Below are 8,552 nucleotides of genomic sequence, written 5' to 3'. Positions count from 1 at the left end.
GCGTCTGATACAGGCCATAGTCTTCGCAATCACCTGTTATGCATCAGAGAGTTGGACAATGATCAAGGAAGATAGAAGGAGAACTGATGCCTTTGAGCTGTGGTGCTGGAGAAGAGTACTGAGAATACCATGGACTGCTGCATGGAATATGTCATTACTATTAAAAAATCAATGAAAATATCAGAGTCTGAATAAACTCAGATCTTCTAATAACAAGTCCAGTGTCCTTTCTTCTCTACTGACGAGAGAAGTTTTGGCTATCCTAGTAAATAAATGTGAGCTCTGTTGGCCTATTGTCAAGAAGCTGTGCTGCAATCCCAAATACACATAGTTTGAGGTCACCAGCTACTCCTCAGGAGAAGGATGGACAATCTCCTCTTGTGCAATTAACTGCCTCTGAAAACCCACTGGAAAGTCAGCTATGTATTGTTTCCAACAACAATGATATGTGAAAGTTGGACAATATATAAAGGAGACTCAAAAAAGAATAGATGCCTTTAAATGGTGGTGTTGGGGAGTGTGCATCAGAAGCCTTGGAAATTGGCTTTTCTATCTACTATGTTAACTGCGTTGGAAGCATGGCCTTGCAAATCATCAACAGCTTTGGGACCAATATAAGAGAGCACTTTCCACACTGTGAAAAATAGGGGTGGGAAGAGGGTAAAGAGACTGTGACACTGTTAAGAAGAGACTGTGGCAACACATAACCAGAGGAACCCTGGAGATGAAGTCACAGTCAAAATTTTGATCACTGGATGATTGGAGAATCCAGACATGCATTTATGCTGCTGAACTAAATCTGTACTTTCACTAATTGAGGAATTGTGCCTAGTTAGTCTGGCTTGGGACTACTGAGCTAAACCTGAACTTGTATTTTGTGATATTCTTTGTCTCCTAATCCCCAACCTATTTTCCCAATAAACTCCACAACTGTAAGTGAAGTTACAATGAAAAACGGACCCAGTTATTTGTAGAAATAGGAGCAGGAGCATGGGGTGTGGAGAGGGTGGCACATCTGACCAAGTAGCTATTTGTTTGGTACTATGGATGTTATTGATGAGGATAGTTCCCCTAGATGAAATGGGTAGAAGAAGTCTGACTCAGCTTTCCCCATGTGACCAGTGTTCCTCATATAGTAAGGAATACTGGATAAAAAAAACAAACCTGTTTTGAATGAATTTTAGCGAGAAGTCTCCTTAGAAACAGAGATGGTAAGACTTCATTTCACATACTTTGGGCATGTTATGAGGAGGGGTTCAGTCCCTGGAGAAAGACATAAATCTTGGTAAAGTAGAGGATCAGTGAAAAAGATTTAGGAATTCAACAAGACAGACTGACACATTAGCCACAACAATGGGCTCAAATACAGCAGTATTTCATTCTGTTAAACATAAATTCACTATGAATCAGCAACAGTTTAATGGTACCTAACAATAACAATAATATAAAGTATCTTTCTACTTTTCTCAAGGCTGACCTTTGGATCATGTCATGAAAGATGAGTGCTTGTCAAGACAAATGTCACATCCTTCATGTCTACACAAAGACTCATTTCACTAAAAAATATAAAATCAAAAGTTATTTCATATTCCACAAGGAAATTCGTTATGATGACACTTTCTCTCTGGTTGCTGTATAGAGTCAAAGCGTTCAGAGATTGATGTACCCTGATAAAAAGCAACACTGTTTTAAAAGCCTTCTGTAATTATTAAGAATTTTTTTAAGTGGGTAGGGGAGAAGAAGGCATTGTGGATATGATCTTAGCTTCTGAGGGCAGGGACAAACTCATCATAACTTGAACATTTAGTCTTTGTGACTATTATCTGAGCATAGTTTTAAATCAATGGTTTAATTAGACCCAGTGACACTTTCATCTACATAAAATGAGATGTCCTTGGAGTTAATGCACATCAAGATGTTGTCTCGATTATGCCAAAAGTCAAAATATCACCAAATGCTTCCTAGAGAACAAAAGAAACGTGTACATCACCTGAAGGTATCCATGAGCTTGCTGCTACAGCAAAGTATAGCCACAGTTCTTGTCAGAAAGCTTTTGTCAGAAAAGGACTTGCAGTACTTACTGAGAAAATAAAAGGCTATGCTTTAAGAGAAGCAAACAAAATAATTTAAACCAAACCCAAGGCCATGAAGTTGATTCCATAGGGTTTCCAAGGCCTTAAATCTTGACAGAAGCAGACTGACACATCTTTCTCCCACACAGTGACTCGTGAGTTCAATCTGAAAACCTTTCAGTGAGCAGCCAAGTGTTTAAGAACTGCACCATCAGAATCTCCTCTTAACACAGACGAAAGCTTAACACAAAGAAAGCAAAAATCCTCACAACTAAACCAAAAAGTAACATGATAAGTGGGGAAAAGATTGAGATTTCCAAAGATCTCATTTTACTTAGGTCCATGGTCAATGCCCATGGAAGAAGCAGTGAAGAAATCAAATGTAGTGATTCTGAGCTTGATCCCAGTTTGTCTCTTAAGAACATTACTGTTTGGGGCTTTACTCCCAGGTCTCTGATCCACCTCAAGTTGATTTTTGTGTATGGTGTGAGATGTAGATCCTGTTTCAGCTTTCTGCAGGTGAAAGTCCAGTTTTGCCAGCACCATTTGTTGAAGAGGTTATCATTTCCCCATTTGATAGCTTTGATTACCTTGTCAAATATCAGCTGACCATAAATAGTTGGGTCTATTTCTAGGTTCTCAATTCTGTTCCATTGGTCCATGTGCCTATCACTGTGCCAGTACCATGCTGTTTGGTTACCACTGCTGTATAGTAGGTTTTGAGGTCAAGGAATTCTATACCTGGGAGTAAAGCCCAAAACTATAATGTTCATAAGAGACAAACTGGGGTCAAGCTTCCAAGCTCTAGTCCAAGGTATAAAGAGACTGCAAAATACAACCAGATATGCACACTCTAAAGAGGATTAAATTGATCCATGGGACCTTCTGAAAATTAATTCTCTATGCACATCAAAAACTTTTTCCAACAGGGTGAAAAGAAAACCAACAGACTGGGAACAAACATGTGGTAATTCCATCTCAGGCAAGTTTACAGAAATACAAAATAAAAAAAGAAATGCAAAATACAAAAGTTTACAGAATACTCCTGGGCCTCCACAAGAAAAAGACTGACAACTCAATTACGAAATGGGAAAAAAAAAACATGGAAAGAATTTTCATAGAGGAAGATACAAGAACGGCAAACAGACATATGAAGAAATGCTCAAAATTACTGGCAATAAGAGAGATGCAAATAAAAACCACAATGAGGTACCATCTCACTCCAGTAAGAGTGGCAAAATTTAAAAGGGCAGCAAGTAATAGATTTTGGAGAAGATGTGGCAAGAAAGGAACTCTCATAACATTGTTGGTGGGATTGTAAAATGGTGCAACCATTCTGGAAGGCAGTTTGGTGCTTCCTCAAAAAGCGGAACATAGAAATACCATATGACCCAGCTATTCCACTACTAACATACTCTGAGAGTATGAGAACTGAGGCACAAACTGAGATTTGTATATCAATGTTCATAGCAGCATTATTCACCATTGCAAGAATGTGGAAACAGCCCAAACGTCCAACCACAAACGAATGGATTGATAAATTATGGTACATTCACAATGGAATACTATGCAGCATGCAGGAGCAATAACTGTAAATTATTACCTAACTTGGGAGGGACTGGAGTGCATTATGCTAAGTGAGCTCGCTCAGTCCCATAAGGATAAATATTGTATAAAACCATTATGGTAGAATGAGTATAAGGATCCAGGAGGTGTGGGAGAGGCTGGAAGCAGAGGGATATGGATGTGTAGGGGGGAGATTAATCATTGGGTTGTACAATTTGATGGGTGGTGGCGTGAGGGAAATTGAAAGAATTTGTTCAAATTTGTATTTGAATTTTGTAAATAAACTAGTAGAAAAAAAAGAAATCAAATGTAGTATTGCATTGTGCAAATATGCTGGAAAGAACTTCTTTTAAAGTGTTTTAAAGGAAATAAAAGAAAGTGTTATAAAGCAAAGCTATTGCCTTTAAAGCTAAAGTTATTTGGATCCAAACCTTGGAATTTTCAATAAGATCATACGCATTCAAAAGCTATAAAATGAATAAAAGATTAAGGTGAAGTGATGCATTGAGCTTCCGGTGAGGGCTAAAATGCTGAGTATACCATGGAGTGCTGGAAGAATGAATGCATCTTTCTAGATGAAGTACAGTCAGAATATTTCTTAGAAGCAAGGATGGTGGCAAGATTTTATCTCACATACTTTGGACATGTTAGCAAATGGGATCAATCCAAGAAGAAGGAGGACATCACACTTGGTCAGAGGTCAGTGAAAAACAGGAAGACTCTCAAAGAGATGTTTGACACAGAGACTGCATCAATGGACACAAATATACCAATATGTACCCTTGTTAAAAATGGCACAGAACTGAGCAGTGTTTAATTCTGTTGGAGGCATGGTCACTGGGAGTTGGAGTCAACTTGAGAGCTTCTAATAGCAGCCAAACAACAGAGGTATAATATTTTCAAATTCAAGAAGCAAAGAAAGAAGCTAAAGATGCTAGAATTCAGTGATCGAACTGTGACATGATTTCAAGTGACACATGCCAAATCATAGCAAATATATGTAACAAGAAAAAAAAAACATTTTAAACATAGAGTTCAGCTATATCATCTTGTATAATTACCACTACTAAACATTTCCGAAGGTTTTATCTTTACTCCAAATGGAGCCTACATTTTTTAAGCATTAACATCCCATTACTTTTTCTCCTTGTGGTGGTTGTGTACTGGGGAGTTTTAACTGACCCATAGCCCTGACCATAGAGCTCTGACTTTCCAAGTTTTCAGAGGCAGTAAATTGCAAGTGAGGATATTGCCTATCTTTCTTCTGAGGAATAGCTCATGGATTTGAACCACGTATCTTTAGAATGGCAGTGCAATACCTTACGGCTAAAACACCAGAGCACTCTCCCTCTCTTCTTCGTTTTTGGTAAATATCTGCTAGCTGAAGTTGGTGATTAAAATTGTCTACCAGAAGAACCTTGGAGCCAATGAGAACAATATGAAGCACAATTCTAATCTAGCACATATGTTGTTACCATGGATAGGAATTGACTTGAAAACAACAGGTATAACTTCTTGTTCTATACGCGAGGTCAGTTCCTCTAGTTCCCTTCTGTCTCTCCTCAACTCTTCTCTTCATTCAAAACCTTTCCAATTCTTATGTAAGAGTAAGGAGAGAAAAGAAAAATCCTCAACTTCCAAGAAGTTTACATGGTAGAAGTTTATACCTGCATAAAGCAGATAAATAAAATATTTAACAGTGACTTTCGGGCATGATTCATAATCTTGACACAGTAATAGAAAAAATGGACTAAGCACAGCCATTGCAAGGATGGTATAAGGCCTGGTTGTGTTTTTTTTTTAGTTGTCCATAGCCTTGCTGTGATTTGGAACTTACTCAACAGACCTGACAAAAATAACTGGTGAAAGGTACAATTTAAGAGAAAAAAATATAAATAAGTATGAAATTTGAAGACTTAAGACACTTTTCTAGGATGAGGTCCTTGAAGTGATAGTATCACATGTCCACATCCGCCCTTCTCCTTTCTCTTGGCCCTCTTCACATTAACTACGTTGACAGCCTTACTTTCTCTTCCCCAAGTTCTTGGACACATTTTGTCTTTAATTCTCACATAAATTGCATTAAAATTTTAATTCGTTTCTCTCACTTCTCTACAAAGACCATCCCCTAGTAGCTCCAGAAAGTAAAATAGCAGCATAATCACATAATAATCCTTCTAAAATCTTTTTCATAAAGTATTATTAAATATGATGACTACAAAGTGAGAGTTACGTTGGTCTAACGGAAAGGAAGCTATGCTACCAAGCCGAAGGTGGGTGATTTTCCTCTATGGCCCTCGGCCAGGTTCAAATTGTCTTCCTGTCAAACATTCTTCTAGGTGGTATAGCACTGGTCTGTGCATTGCTGTACAGAGATAACTCGTGGTTGCTGTGATGCTGAAGACTGTGACAGTGATGTGCGGGAATGGGTACCCATGCTGGACAGTGTTGGCTGGAGCTTCCCGACTAAATCAAGCCTGGAAGCAGGAGCGGCATCCACTTCTGAAATGGCTTGCCTCCGGAAACTCAGTGTACGAAAAGTGCTCAGGCCGTTCGTTCATAGAGTCGCTATGAGTTGTCTGACTCAACGGCATCAAACAACAACAGCAACAACAACAACTAAATACTATCTCAGTTCCAAGAGCCTAAGGTCAAATAAAAGGTGACTCTAAACAGGAAGCTTTATCTGAACCCTGGCAAGTGAGTCTGGAGGCTTTAGGACTTATACACATGTAAAAACACATACATACACTTTTTTTTATTATGGTAAGTGTGCTTCTTATAATTTTCCATCTAACATTCTTTAGTGCATACTTCAGTGCATTAATTGTGCTAATCTGTTTTCCAAATTTTTCTGCCATCTTTAATAAAATGTCTGCTAAACAATGTGAATTCATCCTTTTAAGAGATTGTCTACATTATCAGGCAGCAAGGCAACAGCAGCAGAAAGAATTTCAAAATCCCAGACAATGTAACAAGACCAAGAAGCTAGCTCTTTTGCCTTTCTGTGGTTTTCAGTCAGACAAAACTCTTACTATATTTATTAAAAAGCTTAGCATGAAATTTGCAGAGTAAATATTGTTGTGTTTCAGTGTGTTTGGAACACATGCAGCTTTCAAAGCCACAGGTTTGGAACCCAGCAATCATTCTTCTATGGAGGGGAGAGAATTAGGATAAAAAGCATACAGGCTCCCTAGACCTCTTCAGCTTTTGGTCTCTCTATCTTCATTTCTGAACTAGTGCAGAGACACAATCATTTGTGAACAGAAACTGGAAAGTACCAATGGTGATAATAATAATGATGTCCAAAAACCATCTAAAAGCTTAAGAGAATTAGTTTCCTGCAGTCAATCCTCCCAGAAATCAGGTGGGCTTATTCTTTCCAGGGCAAGGATACAAAGCCTTGTAAAGTTTATGTTTTTTAAGACTTAAGGGGGAGAGGGGAGAATCCCTGAAAGGATAATAACAAACAGGAAGCAAAGCTGATGATGAAAAAAGCTGAGAATGACTGGGGAAAGCACTTACCTTTCATGCCAATAAGCACGTTTAGTTAAGAAAAGTTTGTCCTGAAGAAAGTGAAAATGTGTAAGACAAAAAAATTAGATTTCCTGAGCATGTTTTCTGAGGGCTGGAAAGCATTATGTAATCTTCCATGTATAGGCATAGTGGGTTAAATGTTAAAATAAAAAGGTCAGTGGTTCAAATCCACCAGTTGCCCCAGTGAAATATTAGGAAGAAGTCTGCTCCCATTCAGAGCTGTCCCTCATGATTTCCTTCCTATTAATTCAGATTCAAGTCACAGCTGACATTCCATTGAGTTTCTGAGGTTGACAAGTACACAGGGGCCAGATTTTCCATCTTCCTTCCATGAATCTAGCGGATTCAAAACACCAGGGTTGGCATCTTTGGGGTTAGCAGCACAACTCCCTATGGAGTAGGCTATGAGGGCATATTAGGATGAGCAGCTTTAGAAATGTGATGAACGATTATCATCAGCAAAAAATGTGTGGAATAAACAGTTAATGTACTAGGCTGCTAACTTCAATGTGGACTTGGAGACCATCCAGAAGTGCCTAGAAAGAAATCTTTGATCATCTGTTTCTTTAAAACTGGTCCCTGTAACCCTAGGGAGCAGAATTCTTCTCTAAAACATGTGGCTGGAGTGACCTTGCATCAACACTGACTCCACAGTAAGTGACAGGCTGCTTTTAGGTATATATTCCAATGTCTTGTAAGTCAGATTGAGAGACAGAGTATCTCTTCAGGAGAGTAAAATTTATTTGTGCTAATGTACAAATCAAGACTGTAGTGCCAAGCTATACCAGTAGTCACTGAATTCTTAAGTGTCACACATTTTACATAGATTGACAGACTAGGAAGGAGGATTGGCCATCCACTTCTGAAATAGCAGGCCTCTGAAAATCCTATGTACAACAGAACACACATTGACTAACAGAAAGGGCAACCTAGGTAGAACATTCAAGTATGGAAATACAAAGGAAGAAGAACAGTTGTAAGCAGACACTAGTGATTGGAACATGGAATGTGAGAACCATGAATGTACGAAAATTAGAAATTGCTAAGTAAGAAATGGAACACGTAAATATTGACATACTAGGCATTGGAGAAATGATATGGACTGGCATGGGGCATTCTGAGTCAGATGATCATATGATATATTACTCCAGAGATGAAATGTTGTTGTTGTTCTTGTTGTTATGTGCCGTCAAGTCGCTTGCGACTCATAGCGACCCTATGTACAACAGCCCTAAACTCTGCTCTGTCCTGTGCCAACCACACTGTCTCTGACACTCCCATCCCGATTATCACGGTCACTGAATCAATCCACCTCATAGAGGGCCTTCCCCCTCCTGTGCTGTCGCTCCACCCTACCAAGCATGATGTCCTTCTCCA

This window comes from Elephantulus edwardii, unplaced genomic scaffold (assembly GCF_000299155.1).
Source record: "Elephantulus edwardii isolate Elephantulus edwardi_28Jun2011 unplaced genomic scaffold, EleEdw1.0 scaffold00030, whole genome shotgun sequence".
Classification (NCBI taxonomy): domain Eukaryota; kingdom Metazoa; phylum Chordata; class Mammalia; order Macroscelidea; family Macroscelididae; genus Elephantulus; species Elephantulus edwardii.
This window is presented reverse-complemented; position numbering follows the sequence as displayed.